This window comes from Bidens hawaiensis, unplaced genomic scaffold (genome assembly GCF_021521415.1).
Source record: "Bidens hawaiensis isolate Kalapana, Puna unplaced genomic scaffold, B.hawaiensis_p1.1 tig00053808_1, whole genome shotgun sequence".
In the NCBI taxonomy this organism is placed as follows: domain Eukaryota; kingdom Viridiplantae; phylum Streptophyta; class Magnoliopsida; order Asterales; family Asteraceae; genus Bidens; species Bidens hawaiensis.
Genome location: NW_027506269.1, coordinates 117,298 through 131,161, shown reverse-complemented (window position 1 = coordinate 131,161; position 13,864 = coordinate 117,298). Strand labels below are relative to the sequence as shown.

Below are 13,864 nucleotides of genomic sequence, written 5' to 3'. Positions count from 1 at the left end.
CAATTATGTAGAAACAGATTGTGCACATGTTAGATCAAAACTAGTGTAGAACACTGTCAACAACCCAAACTGTATTAAGTTTGGATGGGCTCTTTAATGTTTTTACAATCTTAGCAACATAATCAAACATATCCGATCATTCTCGGACTACAGAATAATCATTCTCGACATAAATCAAACCCAAGCCTCCCCTTGCTACAACATAATCGACTCACTCTGCTAATCTCAAAACACACAAAAAAAGAATAATAAGATTGTATGATCGACAACTTATCGGCTGAATAATCTTCCTGTTGAGATTTCATCAATCTTCGTCTTCTTCAGGGATTTGAAATTCAAGGTCTAGCTTTCTCTTTAAATGAGTTCTGTCAGCACTGCATGGCAAAAATGTAAAATAGATGGAAAGTGAGTAAATCATATTCGTGACAAACAAGATACTTGCATATATAATTACTAAAATAACCTATAAATATTCTTGTTAATATTATAACTTTTTGTGGGATCGAGCGACAGTTGTTCATAAATGTTTGATCAGGTTCGATTTGCAGTTAAATTAGAGATGGCTGTAAATTGTAATGCACATGTATGCCAAATTTACTTCATCAAAGATTAGAAGATATTGCACGGAACCAAAATGCGTTTACGAAACCTGTCCACAAGTTTTTTTTATAGTGTATCATTATAAAAGGTTGTTTTAGTCTGTTAGATAAGTAACCGGTAGTCAAAACAGTTTCATTAAATTATTCGTCAACTTAAACATAACATTTGATGATAACTCCCTATGTCCCATTCATTAATGCAACATTTTGCATATTAGTTAAATGTCTAAATTTCCCTCAAAAACGATAAAATGAAAGAAACTTGTGGACCAAGATAGGAAGTTATCGAATCACAATAAGTCAATAATTAATAACGAACAAAAAGAATAACTTCAATCCAAAAGAAATGAAAAGTTAATTTAACCCAGAATCCATATCATAGATTCAAGATTTTTTCTTAAAAATTATTTGTCCATAATTGTGAAAAAAAAAAAGTCAATCCTAATTATTAATTACTTTTAACTAATAAGGAATGAAAGTTAACTTAACCAAGATTTAATATCAACTCAAATCCAACATAACAAACAATAACTCTTAATCCCTATTTATAGAGTAACAAAATTACATATATAAATCACATAACACGATCTCAAAGGGTGAATGAAGTCAGATTTTCACTAAAGCTTGCAAGTTGCAAAAATTAAAGTTAAACGAAGATTATATGTACCTGTTAATCGTTGGTCTAGCTGGCGGCCTTGCCTCAAAAACAGAAAAATTAGTGACATCGGTGCGGGCCCACTTCTTCATTACCAATACCATGATCATCAGCTTTGTCAGGCTGTGAGACCACTCGTTTTGACTTTCTTGTGGGCGATAACACGGTTGGGCCAAAATCCGAGGGCTTTGAATCTACAGATTCCCGTTTTGGTGGTGGTCTTGGAAGCAAAGCCGGCTCAGTAGGTGGCGGTCCAGATGTAAAGTACCTACCACAAAATCAATTTTACATGTTTAGTCCCTCAAGTTTACAATATAAAACTAACAATCTAAAACTAGCAATCTAAACATTTACCTATGCTCTAATGCCTGTTGTGCTGAGATTCTGGCCTTTGGATCGTATGCAAACATTTTGGATAACAGATCCAATGCATCATCATTAGCCATTGGAAACAATGTTCTAAGTGGCTGCCCGGGGAACGTACTGGTACTCAACATAATCAGGGAGATAAATCATATCTGACCATTGAGATGCTTTCGGAGTCCCAAATGCAGCAAATATTTTCCCCAATTGATCGATGTCACTGCTACCCTGTGTTTTTGTTAACAGAAAACAAGCCATATAAAACTTATTAACATTGATGTGATGATGTCAGCAGATGATTACTATATTATAAGCATAGATGTTCTGTAAACGATAAAAGACACAGGATTTGTTGCAGGTGCATTAATTTAGAGATAATTGACATATATTCTTCTAAAAGGTTCAAAACTTCATGCATGTCCTTATAAATTACCTAACAAAATGCTTACCTTTTTTTAAAACACTAATAAATTCATACATATGATATTAGTAGTTTCTAGTGTTTTGAAAGAGTAAATATGATATAATGAAACTTACAAGAACATATACATGAAAAAGTTTGAAATTTTTAGAAATATATATAAGAAATTAAGTATCTATACTAAAAAATTATGTAAGTTAACTGGAGGGTATAACACAGACAGCACGAACATACTGCAGGAAAAGGGCGGCGTAAAAGGAGCTCAGCAAATATACAAGCTGCAGCCCAAACATCAACCCCGGGACCATACTGTTTTGCACCAAATAATAGCTCAGGTGCTCTATACCATCGGCAAAAACCTAATCACATAACATGAGGCCACATAGTGTTCAAATAGAGTACATTCATGGATAGCCCGTTTGACCCATTTAAATAACCAGATGCCAAACTTGCTATCAGGAAATGTGTCAAAAAGAATGCTTATTAATACCAATAGGCAACAGAGAGGAAGTATAACTGTATAACATCCAGTAACTAATAACTGATGAAAAGATTACCTGGTGAGTAAACCTTCTGTCAGGACTACCAAATATGCGTGCCAAACCAAATCTGCAAGTTTTAATTGTCCACGAGGCCCTATCAAAAGATTATTTGGTTTCATATCCCTGCCAAAGAAAACACATAAATGATATAAGCAGCGGAAAGAAGCAAATTATATTGTAACACCATGCCACATAAAAACTCAATCAGTTGAGTGCATTTGGTTTAAGAAACTCTTACAGTCTACAAGTTCAAAGTTTTGTGTGTGTCATTCTACATTTCATAACACCATATATACACTTCCAAAATACTAAAATTTACTCATGTTTATCCATTCATAGTATATAAAATAAAAACCACTTATACCATTTTGTTTCAATGAATAAACGAATAGAAAACTACATGCCAGATGATAGTAAGAACTATTATTAGCAAGTGATTTTTTATTATCCTATGAAAGGGTAAATATGATACTTTTAGTGTATCTAAAGGGTAATTATAATTTTACATTTACAAGAATATATATGAAATTAATCCTAGTTTTACAGATGAAATCAAGTACGACAGTTACAGATGTTAATGTTTTGGAAGTGTATTTTCAGGTTTTTCCATCTGTGATGGTTGTTTTGGAACTTTGGTAAAAAAACTAAATTTACACCGACAATAAAATATAAGTTTGGGTCCCATGTTACCTATGCAAAAACCCATTTCTTGTGACAGACAGCAAGTCCTTTTAATGTCATTTGCAGGTACGACTTAATATCAGTGGGTGAAAGAACAATGTTTCTATCCCGAATAACAGCTTCAAGATCAGTCTCCATATACTCAAAAACAAGATGCAAATTCCTTTATGAGGAAAAGCATCAATCAGCTCTATTATACTTGGATTTTTAATCTCTTTCAGTAACTTTATTTCTCTCAGAGCAGTAAAATTCACCCCTTCCTTCTGCTTCCGAGCCGAATTTTCTTATTGCAACCGTTTGTCCTGTCTGTTCCAGAAGCCAGTAGTTAATATAATATCACATGTGTATCATTCTAACAAAAATTTAGCCTCAACAATATGCTCCTAGTCAAAACAATCTGAATTTTAAACACCCGTTGTATCAGTTAAATGATACATGTAAACCAGGAATAGCATCATTATGGCAATATTTATAGTATGATACATATATCATGGGGCACCAAACATCATTGAAGTTACTTACGCTTCATAATGAGCTCACATTCAACAGCTTATTGTGTTCTCCAAAATAAAAAATAAAAACATTTTCAACTGTTTGGATGAGAAAAGCGCTTATGTTTATACTTATTTAAGGATTATGTAGGTTATTTCTATCGTGATTTTATATTGCCTAAACAGATTCTTCTCCACGTATACAATTAACAACTAACCAAGTCTACTGTTGTGGTAAAATAACCTATTCACAATATGATCATTAACTTAATATGCCTATAAGCATAATCTGTTATAGTTAACAAATCCCAAACACAAAAGAATCAAAAAAGGACCATGGGACTCAGTAGTCAAACTCACAAAACCCTAATTTCGCATGCATAGCCACAAACAAGTCATAAAGATAAGCTAGGGATGAGCATTTTTTACTTAATATCTTACCGAACCTGTAACAACCCAACACAACCAGTACCATTATCAGTACTCGTTTTTCATGTTTTCGGTATCCCTAGCATTCAGTTTAGGTATTTTCCAGTATCTTCAATCATACCCGTACCGAGAGGTACCAAACCGAAAAATCGGAACGGTATTCGATACGAGGTTTCACTCGTTTTCCGTATCAGTAATACTCTGGTACTGTATCAGTTCGGTACCTATCTCATCCCTACGTTAAGCCGATTACCGATAATAAAAGTTGACAATGCAGCATAACCTTACCTTAGTATCAATAGCCTTGTACACGACACCATAATAGCAACAGACAAATCATAGCAATAAGCTAGGGATGAACTTAATTACCGAATACCAGTACCGATCCGAACCGACAACGACCAAACACAATCAGTAATAATTTTTCATGTTTCCACTATCCGTACCATTCGGTTTCGGTATTTTCCACTCTTTTCAGTGGTACCAGTACCGAATCTAAAAAAATCGGTACATTATCAGCACGAGCTTTCACTCGTTTCCGGTATCGGTATTTTTAGTCACTGTACCGAACTCATTCCTAACTGATAAACGATAATAACAGCAGTTTACATTACATAGGCAACATAATAGCCACAGACAAATCATAGACATAAGCTAGGGATGGACGAGCACTTTTTACCGAATACACGTACCGGTACTAACACTTGTTTTTCATGTTTTCGGTATCCATACCTTTCGGTGTTTTCCACTATTTACCGAATCGACAAGCTTCACTACCAATACCTAATTCGGTACAAGCTTTCACTCGTTTTTCGGTATCGTCTACGATAAACCGATAACAACAGTTTACAATGCAGCGTAACCACTACCTTAGTATCAACTGCCTTGAACACAACACCATAATAGCAACAGACAAATCATAGCAATAAGCTAGGGATGAGCTTATTTCCGCTATTTACAGCGGTACCAGTATCTACTTCGGGACAAGCTTTTACTAGTTTACGGTATCTGTATTACTGATCTCATCCTAAGCGATAAACCGATAACAACAGTTGACAATGCAGTGTAAACCGTACCTTAGTATCAATCGCCTTGAACACGACACCATAAGTACCTTCACCGAGCACCTCTCGCTTTAAATACCGATCAGCAACCTTCTTCGTCAACAACTGTCTAAATCCGTCATCTCGTTTCCTCAATTCCAATCAATTAGTAGTCACAGTAAACCGTATTCTCCGTTAATAAGCACACAAAACAAACCCTAGCAATTGACGAAAACCCTAAATTAATAATACCTAATTGCTGATTTGAGTGCGTATAGGAACTAAGAGTTGGATTAAGAAATAATATACCTTTTTCAAGCGTCAATTGTGACGTAATCCATGGCTTAATTCACCTGAGAGTGACGGAGATTTAGCTTTAATAATTAATGCTCGTACGGAGACAGTGAGGGCAGGAGGAAGGTTGTACAGGGGTGAGCTACTACTCGGTTTATTATTATTATAGATATAGATTATTAATAACCGAAACCCGACTCGAGTAAACCGTAAACATAACTAAAGGGGTGTTTGGGATCGACCTTGATTTTTTAGCTCGATAAAGTAAACTGATCCAAGCTCGAGCCAAGAGCTTGAGCCCACATAACCACCACCCATAGTCTAGTTAACACATTTAGATATTATTAACTCTATTTGTACTCGTATTAACTACATTATTAACCCAAAATTCGTTTTGACCCAAAACTTGTCTCGACCCAAACTTGTCCCGACCTAAAAGTTGTTCCGATCTAAAACTCGTTATGACCTGAAACCATATCGGGGCGAAACCTATTCCAACCTCAAACCCGTCCCCACCCGTACTCGTGTCGAAACCCTTTCTGATCCGACCCGAAACCTGTTTAGACCCGACTTTGTGTTTGAGTTGAAACCGTGTTGAGTCGAAGCCCATTCCTACCCAAACATGTGTCGGGCCGAAACCCGTTCCGATCTCACACCCGATCCTACTCGAAACTTGTTCTGTCCCGAAACCATTACAATTCGAAAACCGAACCAAGTATCTAACACTTTTTAAAACTTTTTTTTTGAAAGTCAAGTAAATCTCGATTTCTAAACATTATATGATATGGGATGTGATTCTCATACACCACTCTCATGCTGATCGAAATACGTCATATACGCCCTGTATAGGCCTATACGGGCCGTAAAGGCTACGCATGACTAACAGGGGCAAAAAAATAGTTTTTTGCAACATATACGATTGTATAGACCTATACGTGTCGTTAGGTTGTTTTATTGCTCATATTGCTCCCTGACACACCATAAAACTTATACGGTCGTATAAGGCTATACGGTCGCATTAAATTATTGTGAAAAGTCAGCTTGCCTTTGACCACCTTTAAGCGCTTCTGAAAACGACTATACGATAGTTCTATACGACCCGTATAGAAAGATTTGTAGGCCTCTAAGCTTAAAACATGAAATATTTTTGTGTATGGGCTATTATAAAGTGCAACATAATCTAATCTTAATCATTGATTGATTATTGCGTATGGACTATTAAAAGTGTAACATAATACAATCTTATACGCATGTTCTTGGGGCACAACTACATGTTACTTAGCCAAGTATGTTATGTAAATTTTAATAGGTAATTTATTCTATTATAAAATATAATATCATTCAACTTTTCAATACAAAACACAATTCTATATAAGCAGTTGATAAGTTTGGGCTAAGTCATGAGTGTGACCGAGCTCCAATACCTAAAAATAGTTTAGAACAAAATCTCAAAAATTTACCCTACAAAGCGAAAAACAACGATAACTAGGACACCCTCGATCCCTTATAAGCTACGCCTGCATATAAGTGAAACAAAACATGTAAGGGTCGTAAAGGAGAACTGTTTAAAATTGCTAAAAAATTATGATACAAGTCAGATAATAATTCTATTGTAACATCCTAAAATTTCAAGTAATCTTATAAATAATCAAGTTTACTTAAGATGGTAAATAAAATAACAATAATAGGAGGAAAGCTAAGTAGTCTAATTAAATGAAATTAATCATGGACCAAAAAGGAAAGATGGGCCTTAGGTCCATGGGCTTAAGGGAGTATAAACACCCTTAAACCCTAAATATTTTCATTTCCATCCAACTTATCCGTCTTATTCTCTCGACACCTTAAAACACACACTTAAGCCATAAAATACCTTCCTTAGCCGCCACCCATTATCCAAACCATAAACCGATCATAGCAATCATAGATCTTCGAATCATACAAGTGAGCTAACGAGTCCAAGGGCGTGTATCAAGCTAGCTGTGACCCTACTAACGTCTAAAGGTACGTTTTAAGCTTAAAGGTTACATTTTTATGAACGTTTTACCATGAAACTTGACCCTAGAGTAGATCGGGTATAGATGTTCCATAAAAATACAACTTGATGATAAAAATGGATGAAATGGACTCATAGATTTAAGCGGTTCATAAAGGAAACCCTAGATCTAGCCTAGAACGTTTTAACTCTATAAAGGTTTAAGCTTTATGTCTAAAACGGATTAGATCTTGAACCATGATAGACATGGGTGTGAAACGGTTATGAATGATGTTAAAAAGGGGGTTACATGATCATGATATGAACCTTAGAACAGTTAGCTAAGCTAGGTAAAAATGATAGGGGTCGAAAGGTAAGCTGAACACACTGACGTGAGAGTTCTCGGTCCAAGCTAAGGGTTCTCGGTCCAAACTGGGGGTTCTCGGCCAGGACTGAGGGTTCTCGGTGACAGGGTTCTCGGTCAGCTCATGTTTTTGGTCAACGCGAGATCTTGGCCAAACAAGAGATTTCGGTCAAAACATGGATTTCGGCCAAAACATGTGTTTTCGGTCAAACCATAGTTCTCGGTCAAATGGGTTCTCTGTTTGAGCTCTCGGCCACAGTTCTGTTGGGCCTGAACCCAAATTGGGCCAGATGATGGGGTATTTGGACCTGATTTAAATAAGCCCAGTTTAGAAAATAATTTAGAATCCTAATGGAAAATGTGTTAAGACAACTATTGAAAATAAAATTTTTCCAAGCTGACCTGGCAACTTAACCTCAGCCAGGGGCTCTGCCCTTGGACCCCGCTAGGGGCTGCCGCGCCTAGAACCCCGCTGCCAGGGGCGCTGCCCCCGGACCCCCGTTCGTTGTGGGTTATATACAAATAAGAAATACGTTATGAGTAGCAACAGTTAATTGATACACGTAAATATTATACAGTTAGCCGTGCACAGCTCAAGAAGGGAATAACGATTAACGGAGAGCGTAACAGGATTCAGGTGAGTTTCTAGCCCCATTTCCTTGTTATGTTTTCAGGGGCTGTGTGCATACTCGATGTGATAGTTAATACACTTACCTTAAATGGTAAGTGTATGCCATGAATGATTTATATGTTACTTATGTATGTATATTTTGGACGTGAATGAAAACTTGTCGCTATGTGAATGATCTTCGGATATTGCACGTATCGACAGGAAATGTAAAGTGTAGTATGCCAAGTATAGTATGAGATATGTATGTATGTAAGTACGTGATGAGTATATAGTATGAAGGATAAGTATGGCTAGAGAGGGAACCGACCCTAATAATATCGGCGAATGCAGGGAACCGACCCTAATAATGTCGGCGAATGCAGGGAACCGACCCTAATAATATCGGCGAAGGTTATAGGGCGAAAGGCTCTTTAAAGTGTATGTGTATAAATGAAAGAACGTATGTTAATATGAAAGAAAGTATGAAAGTACGTAAGCATGTAAGTATGTAAGATAATAGGAAGGTATGTACCTTCGGGTGCATAGCTAAGTAAGTGAATGTATTGTATGTTGCCTGATTAACTATAACTCACTCAGCGTAGCTGACTTTTAGTATGCACGCAGGCTAATCGACTGAGACAGTTGGCTTGAGGGAGACACATGGCAATACTGAATAGGCTGACATCTGAAGATTTGTCGTGATGTTTTGATACTATGTTTTATGTTATGTTTTTAAAAGACGAGTTATGGATGTTTGTGATGGATGGTTGAAAGTTTTAATATTCCGCGAATGTTTTAATTAACTATGATATTTAGAACTGTGTGTATGAGTAAATCCAACGTCCAAATGTGAGGCACCGGTAACGGGGCCTTACATCTATCTTGATGATGGCTACATAGGATGTTAAAGTCAGAAATGACATATGATCATAAAAAATTTATTGCCCAAAAATTGTCTATACGGCCCGTATAGAGTTATACGAGGCACTACAAACAATGACCGACAAACATAATACACAATTCAGTTATACGAATCGTAGAGGAAAAAAATGATGGGTAAGAATCTCTACTAGTGTTAGAGAATCCTAAGTCTATGATGGGTATGTTTGACAGAAAGCTTTTAAGAGCTTCAAGTTTCAAGATTTTAAGAAAAATGCTCATATTCTAAAAGTCTTGTTTGGTTCAAGAAACTCAAAACTTTTAGGTCATGAGAAAACGACTAGTAGTGTATAGAAAGAGCTACAAACTTTTAATATTTTAATTTACTTAAATAATCTTCCAAAATAAATACATTTATTATTATTGTTTTTAGTTAAGCCAATTTTAATAATTTTATATATTTTTAAAAGCTTAAGCAAATAATTAAATATATTTAATAAACTACCGCTTACAACCATCAGCTAGAAGCTTCCCAGCTAGTTTTACCAAACATACCTGGTATTAAGATTTGACTGAAATTAGTTTGAAATTTCAAATTCATTTACATGAATACCATGAAAACAAATAAAATAAAATCGTTACACTACATTAGTTAAAAACGAAATGAAAAACAAAAGGGGTATTATTATTATTATTATTATTATTATTATTATTATTATTATTGTTATGTGACTCGGCTATCCGCAATCACACCTGCAATCAATCACTCAAACCCTAGAAACCACCTAAAATGGGTGAAAACAGAAACCATGGCGATAACACCAACGAAGAAGAAGATCATAACAACAATAACAACCACCACCACCATATTCATCATCTTCAGAAGAAGCCAAAGCTATCATTCATCACAACCTCCCAAATCCACGAACAATTCTCCCACCACCAACCAGACACTGCACGTATCAACAACGGCAGCTTCGGCAGCTGTCCAGGTACAATAATAACCGCTCAAAAGCAATGGCAGCTAAACTTCTTAAAACAACCTGACGATTTCTTCTTCAACAAGTTACCGTCACAGATATTATACTCCCGTACCCTAATTAAAGACCTAATTAACGCCGAAGACGTTTCCGAGGTCTCGATAGTCGATAACGCGACCACGGCCGCCGCAATTGTGTTGCAGCACGTAGGTTGGGCGTTTGCGGAAGGCCGGTTCGAGAAAGGCGATGCGGTGGTGATGCTGCATTGCGCGTTCCAGGCGGTGAAGAAGTCGATTGAGGCGTATGTGACACGTGCGGGCGGTGAAGTTATTGTTGTGCATTTGCCGTTTCCGATTGGTTCGGTTGAGGAGATTGTTGGTGAGTTTAGGTTAGGGTTAGCTAAGGGGAAATTGAATGGTAGGAAAGTTAGGTTAGCGATTATTGATCATATTACGTCGATGCCGAGTGTGATTATTCCGGTTAAGGAGTTGGTTAAGATTTGTAGAGAGGAAGGTGTGGGGCAAGTGTTTGTGGACGCGGCGCACGCGGTCGGGAGTATTCCGGTTGATGTGAAGGAGATCGGTGCGGATTTTTATGTTAGTAATTTGCATAAGTGGTTTTTTTGTCCTCCGTCGGTAGCGGTTTTATATTGTAAAAAGTCTTTATCGTCGGACTTGCATCATCCGGTTGTGTCGCATGAGTACGGGAACGGGTTGGCGATAGAGAGCGCGTGGATCGGTACACGCGACTACAGTTCGCAGTTACTGGTTCCGGAAGTGATTGAGTTTGTGAACCGGTTTGAAGGTGGGATTAATGGGATTATGACGAGGAATCACGACGCGGTGATTGAGATGGCGACGATGCTTGTGAAGGTGTGGGGGACGATTCTCGGTACGCCTCCGGAGATGTGTCCTAGTATGGCTATGGTGGGTTTGCCTTCGCGTATAGGGGTTTTGAGCGACGATGATGCGAAGAATTTGAGGAATTATCTTAGGGATCGGTTTAAGATTGAAGTTCCTATACATTACCAGCCTTTGAAAGATGCGGAGGTGGGCCCGAGGGACGGGTGTTCGGGTTTTATAACGGGGTATGCTAGGATTTCTCATCAGGTTTACAACACGGTTGATGATTATATTAAGTTCAGAGACGCGGTTAACCAGCTTTTGCAGGAAGGGTTTAATTGCAGCATGCTGGTTTCGAGAGAATAATGATGACGATAATAATAATAAAGTATGTTATCCTTTCTTCTTTCTTTTTCTTGTTATTTCATTTCGGTAGAAAGAACAAAAGGCATAAAGTTTGTGATATGTTGTGTAGAGTATGTGCTTTGCACCGAGTTGTTTGTGTGAGGATGCAAGTGTTTTGTACGACAGCGATGTTCTTTACATAATAATAATCTCAAAGGCCCAGTCTTTTTATGTTAATAAACTTCAGTACTCCATACGTTAACACAGACAATGTTAGATATATAGGATTAGGAGATGTTTGACACTTAGGGTCTAACGAGCCGAGCTCAACCTGCTCGGCTCGTTTCAAGCTATTATTCAAAAGCTCGGGTTTGGCTTGTGAGTTGTTTTTTCAAGCTCGGCTTGGCTGGTTTATTATCTACTAATAAGTTTATATACATTTTTAGTTATTTTTATATATTTTGAGAAAAATCATAAACGAGCCTAAGCTCGGCTCGAGCTCGTGTAGTACCTTAAACAAGCCAAAGCTCAGCACGAGCTCGGCTGTGTAGTATGAAACTGATATATAGAAGTCCAAAAGAGGTAAAACTTAAAAATACACAAGCCTCGACGAGCCTAAACGAGCTTTTCATACAAGGCTCAAGCTCAGGATCGATAACTAAACAAGCTTTATTTGAGGCTCGGGCTCCGCTCGTTTTGAGCCTTTGATCTACCTGAGCTCGAGTAGCTCGATAGCAGCTCGGCTTGTTTGCACCCCTATGGGCATCGCATTTGGAGGTGATTATATGACATTGAATAATTTAGGATAAGATAAGCGGCTGCGGCTCTAACAGTTTTGAGTAGCAGGTTGTTGGCCCGGTTTCAGGAGATAGTGTTAGGTGGGCTGTTATAGATGATTAAGTGTTCGATCGAGTGTCTTGTTTTAAGGATTTATGTTAAATGGCCTGTAATAATTTTTTTAAATTGATTATCCAATATTTGACTATTTTGCCTTTAACCCATCAAATAACTTAGAAGGTGAGATGTTGAACGAGATCATTTCTTTGATGCGAATTCAAGTCATATGGTATGGATGTTTTACTGATGTCTAGAGAGAGACGTTAAACGCAGAACCAATTTAAGACAATGTGCGGTGTATAATTCATTCTCTTTCTCTCTTATGTCATTCTTGCGTTTCTATACATGAATTTGGCTATGTATTGAGCGCGCTTTATATCTTTTAGATGTGCTGGTGCATAATAATTTGTTTAAGACGGAACACAAATAAATATGGGTCGGCTTTGACGGTTTGCTGGCTGGAACTTGGAACCAGTCGTGTAAAACGGACTGATCCTTTAACTAGTATTATATTTGTTTTTTATTACAGGAATATAAAGTTATGTAATGCATTATACTCATGAATTTTGTATGTTAATACATGCATTCATTTGCCACTGATATTCTTTAATAAATATACAGTTTTGTAGTGAGAGCATGTTTTCATTCGCATCGTTATTTTCATATTACAGAAACAAAATATAACCGTGGAGCTAATCGAATGAGCTCATGTGAAGGGCAAGTAATAATGCATAGACTTCGATAAACTCTTTATGCGTTCCTTTCTCAACGATTACTCCATTCTTGACAACCGCAATAATATCAACACCCTTTATGTTTGACAACTGATGAGCCACCACCATTGTGGTACAGTTAACCATGGCCCTATCTAACGTGTTTTGAACCACTCTTTCTGACTCGACATACAGTGCGCTTGTAGCCTCATCTAGTAGTAGTATGTTGGGACTCTTGACTCGGAAGCAGCTATCATTTCATCCTCAGTGGCATTACCATCCTTTCCATAAGCGATATAGGCCTGATTAGTATTTAGTGTCATTAAACAAGATGTTTTCTTGGCTAGCTAGACCCATCTGCGACCTGATCGAGCCATTTGACTTGAAATTTTCGCAACTTAATTTTATCCAACGTGATACTATCTGATATGGACTGTAGAATCTATTTATGATTACAATAACAATACAAAAACATTTAATAACATTAGAACAGATATTTTAGAAGACTGTATGCGTCAATGGTATATTTGGACCATTTTTAACTCGTTACTCACTTAAACTTTTAGCTATAATATTTTGATTTGAACCGTTTAAAGTAAAAACACAACCCAAAACGACTAGTTAATAAGTAAATGAATCAAAACTAATGACACTATTTGATCTCATAGCGCGACATTTGTCGGTGACAACTATGACTTCTTTTTCATTAATCCTGTATTGTTTTAAAAAATAAACACACATCATATATATAAATAAATTTATTTCCCATTGATATTCTTCACAGGTTTACAACTTTTCTAGCAA

At 36.9% G+C, this 13,864-nt stretch overlaps 2 pseudogenes across 1 annotated transcript; one reads left to right on the top strand and one right to left on the bottom strand.

Moving 5' to 3' along the window:
• Positions 1–27: 27 nt before the first annotated feature.
• Positions 28–6,128, bottom strand: LOC143617315 (cyclin-dependent kinase D-3-like; annotated as a pseudogene). The gene is made up of 8 exons (XR_013150810.1): positions 5,985–6,128; positions 5,258–5,386; positions 3,271–3,567; positions 2,574–2,703; positions 2,273–2,397; positions 1,609–1,845; positions 1,267–1,522; positions 28–374 (listed from the first exon to the last, which is right to left on the bottom strand). The product of XR_013150810.1 is annotated as a cyclin-dependent kinase D-3-like (transcript).
• Positions 6,129–10,075: 3,947 nt separating this feature from the next.
• Positions 10,076–11,745, top strand: LOC143617308 (L-cysteine desulfhydrase pseudogene; annotated as a pseudogene).
• The last annotated feature ends 2,119 nt before the right edge of the window (positions 11,746–13,864 follow it).